Below are 13,179 nucleotides of genomic sequence, written 5' to 3' on the forward strand. Positions count from 1 at the left end.
AGACCCACTTAAAACCTAGAGACACATACAGACTGAAAGTAATGGGATGGAAAAAGATATTCCATGGAAATGGAAACCAAAAGAAAGCTGGAGTAGCAAATCTCATATCAGACAAAATAGACTATAGAATACAAACTATTAGAAGAGACAAAGAAGGACACAATGTAATGATCAAGGGATCGATCCAAGGAGAAGGTATAACAATTGTTAATATTTATGCACCCAACATAGGAGCCCCTCAATACATAAGGCAAATACTAACAGCCATAAAAGGGGATATTGACAGTAACACATTCATAGTAGGGGACTTTAACACCCTACTTTCACCAATGGACAGATCATCCAAAATGAAAATAAATAACGAAACACAAGCTTTAAATTATACATTAAACAGGATGGACTTAATTGATATTTATAGGACATTCCAACCAAAATCAACGGAATACACATTTTTCTCAAGTGCTCATGGATTATTCTCTAGGATAGATCATATCCTGGGTCACAAATCAAGCGTTGGTAAATTTAAGAAAATTGAAATTGTATCAAGTATATTTTCTGACCATAATGCTATGAGACTAGATATCAATTACAGGAAAAGATCTGTAAAAAAATACGAAGACATGGAGGCTAAACAATTCACTACTTAATAACGAGCTGATCACTGAAGAAATCAAAGAGGAAATCAAAATATACCTAGAAACAAATGACAATGGAGACACAACGACCCAAAACCTATGGGATGCAGAAAAAGCAGTTTTAAGAGGGAAGTTTATAGCAACACAACCCTATCTTAAGAAACAGGAAACATCTCAGATAAATAACCTAACCCTGCACTTAAAGCTATTAGAGAAAGAAGAACAAAAAAACCCAAGTTAGCAGAAGGAAAGAAATCATAAAGATCAGATCAGAAATAAATGAAAAAGAAATGAAGGAAATGATAGCAAAGATCAAGAAAACTAAAACCTGTTTTTTTCAGAAGATAAACAAAATTGATGCATGGTTAACCAGACTCATCAAGAAAAAAAGGGAGAAGACTCAAATCACTAGAATTAGAATTGAAAAAGGAGAAGTAACAACTGTCATAGCAGATATACAAAAGATCATGAGAGATTACTACAAGCAACTCTATGCCAGTAAAATGGACAACCTGGAAGAAAAGGACAAATTCCTAGAAATGCACAACCTGCTAAGACTGAATCAAGAAGAAATAGAAAATATGAAGAGACCAATCACAAGCACTGAAATTGAAACTGTGATTAAAAATCTTCTAACAAACAAAAGCCCAGGACCAGATGGCTTCACAGGCAAATTCTGTCAAACATTTATAGAAGAGCTAACACCTATCCTTCTCAAACTCAACCAAAATATAGCAGAGGCAGGAACACTCCCAAACTCATTCTACGAGGCCACCATCACCCTGACACTAAAACCAGACAAGGATGTCACAAAGAAATAAAACCGCAGGCCAATATCACTGATGAAGATAGATGCAAAAGTCCTCAACAAAATACTAGCAAACAGAATCCAACAGCACATTAAAAGGATCATACACCATGATCAAGTGGGGTTTATTCCAGGAATGCAAGGATTCTTCAATATACACATATCAATAAACCTGATATACCATATTAACAAATTGAAGGAGGAAAACCATATGATCATCTCAACAGATGCAGAGAAAATTTTTGACAAAATTCAACACCAGTTTATGATAAAAAACCCTCCAGAAAGTAGGCCTAGAGGGAACTTTCCTCAATATAATAAAGGCCATATATGACAAACCCACAGCCAACATTGTCCTCAATGGTGAAAAACTGAAATCATTTCCACTAACATCAGGAGCAAGACAAGATTGCCCACTCTGACTACTCTTATTCAACATTGTTTTGGAAGTTTTAGCCACAACAATCGAGAATAAAAGGAAATAAAAGCAATCCAAATCAGAAAAGAAGAAGTAAAGCTGTTATCGTTTGCAGATGACATGATACTATACAAACAGAATCCTAAAGATGCTACCAGAAAACTACTAGAGCTAATCAATGAATTTAGTAAACAATCTGAAAGTGAAATCAAGGAAACACTCCCATTTAACATTGCAAAAAAAGAATAAAATATCTAGGAATAAACCTACCTAAGGGGACAAAAGACCTGAACGCAGAAAATTATAGGACACTGATGAAAGATATTAAAGATGGGACAAACAGATGGAGAGATATACCATGTCCTTGGATTGGAAGAATCAACATTGTGAAAATGACTGTACTACCCAAAGCAACCTACAGATTCAATGCCATCTCTATCAAACTACCACTGGCATTTTTCACAGAACTAGGATAAAAAAGTTCACAATGTGTATGGAAACACAATAGACCCCGAATAACCAAAGCAATCTTGAGAACGAAAAACAGAGCTGGAGGAATCAGGCTCCCTGACTTCAGACTATACTACAAAGCTACAGTAATCAAGTCAGTATGGTACTGGCACAAGAACAGAAATATAGATCAATGGAACAGGATAGAAAGCCCAGAGTAAACCAATGCACATATGGTCACTTTATCTTTGATAAAGGTGGCAGGAATGTACAGTGGCGAAATGACAGCCTCTTCAATAAGTGGTGCTGGGAAACTGGACAGGTACATGTAAAATTTGAGGTTAGATCACTCCCTAACACCATACACAAAAATAAGCTCAAAATGGATTAAAGACATAAACTTAAGGCAAGACATGATCAAACTCTTAGAGGAAAAGATAGGCAGAACACTCTATGACATAAATCACAGCAAGATCCTTTTTGACCCACCTCCTAGAGAAATGGAAATAAAGACAAAAATAAACAAATGGGACCTAATGAAACTTCAAAGCTTTTGCACAGCAAAGGAAACCATAAGCAAGACCAAAAGACAACCCTCAGAATGGGGAAAATATTTGCAAATGAACCAACTGACACAGGAGTAATCTCCAAAAATTACAAGCAGCTCATTCATCTCAGTAACAAGAAAACAAACAACCCAATCCAAAAATGGGCAAAGACATAAATAGACATTTCTCCAAAGAAGATATACAGACTGCCAACAAACACATGAAAGAATGCTCAACATCATTAATCATTAGACAAATGCAACTCAAAACTACAAATAGATATCATCTCACACCAGTCAGAATGGCCATCATCAAAAGATCTAGAAACTGTAAAAGCTGGAGAGGGTGTGGGGAGAGGGGAACACTCTTGCACTGGTGTTGGGAATGTGAATTGGTACAGCCACTATGGAGAACAGTATGGAGGTTCCTTAAAAAACTACAAATAGAACTACCATATGACACAGCAATCCCACTAGTGGGCCTATACCCTGAGAAAACCATAATTCAGAAGGAGTCATGTTCCAAAATGTTCATTGTAGCTCTATTTACAATAGCCTGGAGATGGAAACAACCTAGGTGTCCGTCATCAGATGAATGGATAAAGAAGATGTGATAAATATATACAATGGAATATTACTCAGCCATAAAAATAAACGAAATTGAGGTATTTGTAATGAGGTGGATGGACCTAGAGTCTGTCATACAGAGTGAAGTAAGTCAGAAAGAGAAAGACAAATACCATATGTAACACATGTATATAGAATTTAAGGGAAAATAATGTCATGAAGACCCTAGTGGTAATACAGGAATAAAGACACAGACCTACTAGAGAATGGACTTCAGGATATGGGGAGTGGGAAAGGTAAGCTGTGAGAAATCGAGACAGTGGCATGGACATATATACACTACCCTACAAACAATAGATAGCTAGTGGGAAGCAGCCCCATAGCACAGGGAGATCAGCTCGGTGCTTTGTGACCATTTAGAAGGGTGGAATAGGGAAGGTGGTAGGGAGGGAGATGAAAGAGGGAAGAGATATGGTAACATATGTTTATGTATAACTGATTGACTTTGTTATAAAGCAGAAACTAACACACCATTGTAAAGCAATTATACTCCAATAAAGATGTAAAAAAGAAAAAAAAAAAAACCCTCCTCCAAACCAAATACCAGGACCAGGTGGCTCTACACACGAATTCTATCAAACATTTAGAGAAGAGCTAACAGCTATCATTCTCAAACTCTTCCAAAATATAGCAGAATGAGGAACACTCCCAAACTTATTCTATGAGGCCACAATCACCGTGATACCAAAACTAGATAAAGATGTTACAAAAGAAGAAAACTACAGACTAATATCACTGATGAACATAGATGCAAAAATCCTCAACAAAATACTAGCAAACAAAGTCCAACAGCACTTTAAAATGATCATAAACCATGTTCAAGTGGGGTTTACCACAGGAATGCAAGTGTCCTTCAATATACGCAAATTAAACAATGTGATAAAACATATTAACAAATTGTATGATAAAAACCATATGATCATCTCAATAGATGCAGAAAAAGATTTTGACAAAATTCAATGCCCATTTATGATAAAACTTTCCAGAATGTACACTTAGAGGGAACTTAACTCAACATAATAAAGGCCACGTATGACAAACTCACAGCCAACATCGTTCTCAATGCTGAAAAACTGAAACCGTTTCCTCTAAGATAAGGAACAAGACAAGGTTTTCCACCCTCACCACTATTATTCAACATAGTTTTGGAAGTTCTAGTCACAGAAATCAGAGAAGAAAAGAAATAAAAGGAATCCAAATTGGAAAAGAAGAAATAAAGCTGTTACTGTTTGCAGATGATATGATACTGTACATAGAGAATCCTAAATATGATACCACAACACTACTAGAGCTAATCAATGAATTTGGTCAAGTAGCAGGAAACAAAATTAATGCACAGAAATGTCTTGCATTCTTTTACACTAATGATGAAATATCTGAAAGAGAAATTAAAGAAACACTCCCATTTACCATTGCAACACAAAGAATAAAATATCTAGTAATAAACCTACGTAAGGAGAAAAATGACCTGAATGCAGAAAGTTATAAGACACTGATGTAAGAAATTAAAGATGATACAAACAAATGGAAAGATAAACCATGTTCTTGGATTGGAAAAATCAACATTTTGAAATTGACTCTACTACCCAAAGCAATCTACAGATTCAATGCAATCCCAGCGAACTACCAATGGCATTTTTCAAAGAACTAGAACCAAAAATTTCACAATTTGTATGGAAACAAAAAAGTCCCCAAATAGCCAAAGCAATCTTGAGAAAGAAAAACGGATCTGGAGGAATCAGGCTCCCAGGCTTCAGAATATACTACAAAGTGACACTAATCAAAACAGTATGGTACTGTCACAAAAAGAAATATAGATCAATGGAACCAGATTGAAACCGCAGAGACAAACCCATGCACCTATGCTCAAATTTTTTTTTTTTTCAGTACGTGGGCCTCTCACTGTTGTGACCTCTCCTGTTGCAGAGCACAGGCTCCGGATTCGCAGGCTCAGCAGCCATGGCTCACGGGCCTAGCTGCTCTGTGGCATGTGGGATATTCCCGGACTGGGGCACGCACCCATGTCCCCTGCATCGGCAGGCGGACTCTCAACAACTGCGCCACCATGGAAGCCCAAGTCACCTTATTTTTGATAAAAGTGGCAAAAATATACAGTGGAGAAAAGAGAGTCTCTTCAATAAGTGTTGCTGGGAAAAGTGGATTGCTACATATTAAGGAATGAAATTAGAACACTCCCTAATACCATACACAAAAATAAACTGAAATTGGATTAAAGACCTAAATGTAAGGCCAGACACTATAAAACTCTCACAAGAAAAGAGGAAGAACACTCTTTGACGTAAACCACAGGAAGATCTTTTTTGATCCACCTCTGAGAGTAATGGAAAGAAAAAGAAAAATAAACAAATGGGACCTAATGAAACTTAAAAGCTTTTGCACAGATAAGGAAACCATAAACAAGACGGAAAGACAACCCTCAGAATGGGATAAAATATTTGCAAATGAAACAACTAACAAAGGGTTCATCTCCAAAATTTTCAAGCAGCTCATGCAGCTCAATATCAAAAAAAACAAACAACCCAATCCAAAAATGGGCAGAAGACCTAAATAGACATTTCTCTAAAGAAGATATACAGATCACCAACAAAGACATGAAAGGATGCTCAACATCACTAACCTTTAGAGAAATGCAAGTCAAAACTACAATGAGGTATCTCCTCACACCTGTCAGAATGGCCATCATCAAAATATCTACAAACAGTAAATGCTGGAGGGAGTGTGGAGAAAAGGGAACCCTCTTTCACTGTTGGTTGGAATGTAAATTGATACAGCCACTATGGAGAACAGTATGGAAGTTCCTTAAAAGGCAAAAATAATACTACCATATGACCCAGGAATGCCACTACTGGACATATACCCTGAGAAAAGCATAATTCAAAAAGAGTCATGTACCACAATATTCACTGCAGCTGTATTTACAATAGCCAAAATATGGAAGCAACCTATGTGTCCATTGACAAATGAATGTGTAAAGAAATGTGGCACATATATACAATGGGATATTACTCAGCCATAAAAAGAAATGAAAGTGAGTTATTTGTAGTGAGTTAGATGGACCTAAAGTCTGTCATACAGAGTGAAGTAATTCAGAAAGGGAATAACAAATGCCATATGCTAAGATATGTATATGGAACCTAAAAAAAAAAAAAAGTTTCTGAAGAACCTAGGGGCAGAGTCAGGAATAAAGACGCAGATGTAGAGAATGGACTTGAGGACATGGGGAGGGGGAAGGGTAAGCTGGGATGAAGTGAGACAGTGGCATGGACTTATATATACTAACAAATGTAAAATAGATAGCTAGTGGGAAGCAGCCACATAGGACAGCAAGATCAGCTCGATGCTTTTTGACCACCTAGAGGGGTGGGATATGGGGGGTGGGAAGGAGACAGAAGAGTGAGGAGATATGGGGATTTATGTATATGTATAGCTGATTCACTTTGTTATAAAGCAAAAACTAACACACTATTGTAAAGCAATTATACTCCAATAAATATGTTAAAAGAAAAATAGCAGGTGGATGGCCCTTCAGTTTATGGAAGTTTCTGGATCTTCCAGAAGCTGGGGAGTTTACCTTTTCCTTGAAGTCCATGAGATTCATTAATATCTTTTTAATAAATGCCATCATTGTGTAAAAAAACATCATGAGGTTTACTGTTCTCATTTATTTTAATAAATTTGTTGAAAGGTATGTATTTTCCTTTTGGATTACCTCGGCCACTTAGTTGGAAAACAATTGACCATATACATGTTGATCTATTTCCGGACTCTCCATTCTGTTCCATTGATTTATACATTGACATTTACACCAACACCACATTTTCTTGTTTATTGTAGCTTTACAATAAGTTTGAAATTAGGTAGTGTAAATCCTCAAATTTGCTCCTCATTTTCAAAATTGCTTGGCTATTCTATGTTTTCTGATTTCCATGTAAATTTTAGGACCAGCTCATGAAATGTTATTTAAAAAAACAACAACCCTGCTGTGATTTTGATTTGGATTGCTCTGAATTTATTGATCAATTTGGGGAGATATGTCAACTTAGCAAGCAATATTGAATGCTCCAATACAAAAGCATAGTATAGTTATTTAGATCTTCATTAATTCCTCTTAGGGATGTCTTTTAATTTTGTCATCAGGTCTTGCACATCTTTTGTCAAAATTTTCTTTAATTATATAACATGTGTGATAGTCTTATAATTGGTAGTGATTTTTAAAATTTATATTTCAGAGTTTCCATTGCTGCATTAGAGAAATACAATTAATATTTGTATCTTGTGAGCTTGCTAAGGTCAATTCTTAGTTATAGTAATGTTTTTAAAAAGTCCGTAGGAATTTCTAAGTAGACAATCAGATCATCTATGAATAAAAAAATTTTACTTCTTCCTTTCCAGCTTGTTTGGCTCTTATTTCTTTTTTTATTGCACTTCCTAGAATGCCCAGTAATGCTGAGTAGAAGTAATTAGTGTGGGTATGCCTGTCTTCCTTCCGATTGGTGGGAGTATTACTAGTCTTACCAGTAAATACAATAATAGCAGTAGGATTTCTGTAGATACTCATCAGATTGATGAAGTTCCCTTCTATTCCAAGATTTCTGAAATTTTTCGACATATGGGTCCTTAATTTTAACAAATGCTTCTTTTTTGTTTGTTTTGTTTTTTGTTTTTGTTTCTTTTGCGGTACGTGGGCCTCTCACTGTTGTGGCCTCTCCTGTTGCAGAGCACAAGCTCTGGATGCGCAGGCTCAACAGCCATGGCTCATGGGCCCAGCCACTCTGAGGCATGTGGGATATTCCCGGACCAGGGCACGAACCCGTGACTCCTGCATCGGCAGGCGGACTCAACCACTGTGCCACCAGGGAAGCCCAACAAATGCGTCTTATATATCCATTGAGATGATCAGACCTTTTTGTCTTTAATCTGCTAATATAGTAAAATACACTGATTGATTTTCAAATGTTAAGCCAATCCTGAATTCCTGGGATAAACTCTACTTGGTTATGATATATTCTCCTTCAGTATATTATTGAATTTTATTTCCTAAAATTTTATGAAGAAAGCTATTGGTCTGTAGTTTTCTTTAATTATACTGCCTTTGTCTAGTTTTGGTACCAGGGCCTCATAAAATGAGTTGGGAAGGGTTCTCTCTTCTATTTTCTGGAAGAGTTTGTGTAGGATTAGTATTATTCCTCACATTAATACTTGGAATAATTCACCAAGGAACACATATAGGAAAAGAGACTTCCAGTTTTCCTTCTGGAAAGTTTTAATCTACAAAATCATTTTAAAATACATATAAGACAATTCAGTCTATCTATTTCTTCGTCAGTTAGCTTTGATAGTTAGTGCCTTTCAAGAAATTTGTCCATTTCATCAAATTTTTCAAATGTTTTGGTATTAAGTTGTATATAGTATTCATTTATTATCCTTTAAATGTCTGTAAGATCATTCGTGATGTCTGCCCCTTCACTCTTTTTTAAAAATTAATTAATTTATTTATTTTTGGCTGTGTTGGGTCTTCATTGCTGCACTCAGGCTTTCTCTAATTGTGGTGAGTGGGGGCTACTTTTCACTGCAGTGCACGGGCTTCTCATTTCAGTGGCTTCTCTTGTTGTGGAGCACGTATTCTAGTCATGCAGGCTCAGTAGTTGTGGCTCACAGGCTCTAGAAAGTAGGCTCAGTATTTGTAGCACACAGGCTTTGTTGCTCTGTGGCATGTGGGATCTTCCCAGACCAGGGTTCAAACCTGTGTCCCCTGCATTGGCAGGAGGATTCTTAACCACTGCACCACCAGCGGTGTCCCTGACCCATCACTCTTGATGTTGATGATTTCTCTTTTCTCTTTTTCCTCCTGAGTCAGGCTAGATGTTTGCCAATTTTATTGATCTTCTCTAGGAACCATTGCTTTTCTACATTGCTTTTCTCTTTTCTCCTCCACTGGCTTCTGTTCTTGTGTGTATTATATACTTTCATCTGCTCACTTGCGTGTATTATATACTTTCCTCTGCTCAAATTAAATTATGGATTTAATTTACTATTCTTTTTCAAGTTTCATAAGTAGAAGTTGAGGCCACTGTAATGAGACCTTTCTTCTTTTCTAATATAGTCATTTAGTGCTACACATTTCCCTCAAGCACTGCCTAAGTTGCACCTGGCAAATTTTGATATCACATTTTTATTTTCATTCAATTCAATTACCTTCTTATTTCTATTTTGATTTATACTTTAATCAAACGGTTACTTCAAAGTTATTGTTTAGTTTCCAAATATTTGGAGAATTTCCAGGTAACTTTCTATTATTAGATTTTTAAAATAATCATTTCTGATCACAGGATATACTTTATATGATTTGCATTATTTTAAACGTATCAGGATTGTTTTATAGCCTCAAATATAGTCTACCTTGGTAAATGTTCCATTTGTGCTTGAAAAGAATGTATATTTTTCTCTTGCCAGGTAGAGTGTTCTATTAATATCACGTCAAGTTGATTGACAATGCTCTTATAGTCTTATATATCCTTACTGATTCTTCCTTTTTCCTATCAAATATTAAGAAAGGAGTGATAAAACCTCTGACTATAATTGTGACTTTGTCCATTTCTCCTTTAAGTTCTCTAAGTTTATGCTTCAAGTATTTTGAAGCTCTGTTACTAGTTTCATAAACATATTTATGTCTTCTTTATGAATGATAACATTTTCATTATGAAATTACCTTCTTTATCCTTGATAATATTCTTTGATCTGATATTTAATTTGTCTTATACTAATATAAACTTCTCAGCTTTCTTTTGATTAGTGTTAGCATAGTATACCTTTTTCCATCTTTTATTAATCTATTTGTGTCTTTATATTTATAAATTGTTGTTCTTAAAATTTATTGTAGGTAGCAGAAAGCTCTGTCTTGTCTTTTAGCAAGTGTGAGAGTCACTGCCTTTCTTATAGTCATTATACCACTTATATTGAATATGATTATTGATGTGTTAAAATTAATTTTACCATTTTATTATTTGTTTTCTATTTGTCTCATCTTTGTTTACCTTCCTCTTTTTCTTCTGCTTAATTATAAATAAGTTAATAGTTTCTGCTTGAATATTATTTTAAAAATTTTTAGTTTCTAGTACTGTAAATTTGGAGAGTAAAACCCACTTTTTAAGACTGTAAAGTTCCTAAGACCAAACATTTTGGGAACTCCTAGTACAGAGAGACATTAAAGGAGAAATACAGAGGGTAGACAACGGAAGCAAAAAGAACTACAATCCTGCAGCCTGTGGAACAAAAACCACGTTCACAGAGAGATAGACAAGTTGAAAAGGCAGAGGGCTATATACTAGATGAAGGAACAAGATAAAATCTCAGAAAAACAACTAAATGAAATGGAGATAGGCAATCTTCCAGAAAAAGAATTCAGAATAATGATAGTGAAGATGATCCAGGACCTCGGAAAAAGCATGGAGGCAAAGATCGAGAAGATGCAATAAATGTTTAACAAAGATGTAGAAAAATAAAAAACACAAAAACAGACATGAGCAATAAAATAAATGAAAAGAAAAATACACTAGAAGGAATCAACAGCAGAATAACTGAGGCAGAAGAATGGATAAGTGACCTGGAAGACAGAATGGTGGAATTCACTGCTGCAGAAAAGAGTAAAGAAAAAACAATGGAAAGAAATAAGGACAGCCTAACAGACCTCTGAAACAACATTAAACACAACAACATTTGCATTATAAGGATTCCAGAAGGAGAAGAGAGAGAGAAAGGACCTGAGAAAATATTTGAAGAGATTATAGTTGAAAATTTCCCTAACAAGGGAAAGGAAATAGGCAGCCAAGTCCAGGAAGTGCATAGAGTCCCATGCAGGATAAAACCAAGGAGAAACATTCCAAGACACATAGCAATCAAATTGGCAAAAAATAAAGACAAAGAAAAATCATTGAAAGCAGCAAGGGAAAAAAAACAAATAACATACAATGGAACTCCTATAAGGTTAACAGCTGATTTCTCAGCAGAAACTCTACAACCCAGAAGGGAGTGGCATGATATACTTAAAGTGATGAAAGGGAAGAACCTACAACCAAGATTACTCTACCCAGCAAGGATCTCATTCAGATTCAATGGAGAAATCAAAAGCTTTACAGACAAGCAAAAGCTAAGAGCATTCAGCACCACCAAACCAGCTCTACAACAAATGCTAAAGAAACTTCTCTAAGGGGGAAACACAAGAGAAGAAAAGGACCTACACACACACAAACAAAAAAAACAAAACAATCAACAAAATGGTAATAGGAATATACGTATTGAAAATTACCTTAAACATGATTGGATTAAATGCTCCAACCAAAAGACACAGGCTTGCTGCATGGATACAAAAACAAAACTGATATATGTGCTGTCTACAAGAGACCCACTTCAGACTTAGGGACACATAGAGACTGAAAGTGAGGAGATGGAAAAAGATATTCCATGCAAATGAAAAACAAAAGAAAGCTGGAGTAGCAATACTCATATCAGACAAAATAGACTTTAAAATAAATAATGTTATAAGAGACAAGGAAGGACACTATGTAATGATTAAGGGATCAATCCAAGAAGGATATAACAATTATAAATATATATACACCCAACATAGGAGCACCTCACTACATAAGGCAACTGCTAACAGCTCTAAAAGAGGAAAGCGACCGTAACACAATAATAGTGGGGGACTTTAACACCACACTTACACCAATGGAGAGATCATCCAAACAGAAAATTAATAAGGAAACACAAGCTTTAACTGACACAAAAGACCAGATAGATTTAGTTGATATTTATAGGAAATTCCATCTAAAAAAAGCAGATTACACGGTCTTCTCAAGTGCGCATGGAACATTCTCCAGGATAGATCACATCTTGGGTCACAAATGAAGCTTCAGAAAATTTAAGAAAATTGAAATCATATCAAAAATCTTTTCTGACCACAACGCTATGAGACTAGAAATCAATTACAGGGGGAAAAAAGTAAAAACAAACAAACAAACAAATGGAGAATAAACAACACGTTACTAGATAACCAAGAATCACTAAGGAAATCAAAGAAGAAATAAAATAATACCTAGAGACAATGAAAACACGATGATCCAAAACCTATGGGATGCAGCAAAAGCAGTTCTAAGAGGGAAGTTTATAGCTATAAAAGCCTACCTCAAGAAACAAGAAAAATCTCAAATACACAATATAACCTTACACCTAGAGGAACTAGAGAAAGAAGAACAAACAAAACCCAAAGTTAGCATAAGGAAAGAAATAATAAAGATCAGAGTAGAAATAAATGAAATAGAAACAAAGAAAACAATAGCAAGAAACAATAAAACTAAAAGCTGGTTCTTTGAGAATATAAACAAAACTGATAAACCATTAGCTACACTCATCAAGAAAAAGAGGGAGGGGACTCAAATCAATAATATTAGAAATGAAAAAGGAGAAGTTATAACAGATACAACAAAAATACAAAGCATCCTAACAGACTACTACAAGCAAATCTATGCCAATAAAATGGACAACCTGGAAGAAATGAACAAATTCTTAGAAAGTTATAACCTTCCAAGACTGCACCAGGAAGAAATAGAAAATATGAGCACACCAATCACAAGTAATGAAATTGAAACTGTGATTAAAATTTTCCAACAAACAAAAG

The sequence above is a fragment of the Delphinapterus leucas genome, chromosome X (assembly GCF_059928025.1).
Source record: "Delphinapterus leucas isolate spDelLeu-1000000601 "Yukka" chromosome X, BTC_Dleu_Yukka2, whole genome shotgun sequence".
Classification (NCBI taxonomy): Eukaryota; Metazoa; Chordata; class Mammalia; order Artiodactyla; family Monodontidae; genus Delphinapterus; species Delphinapterus leucas.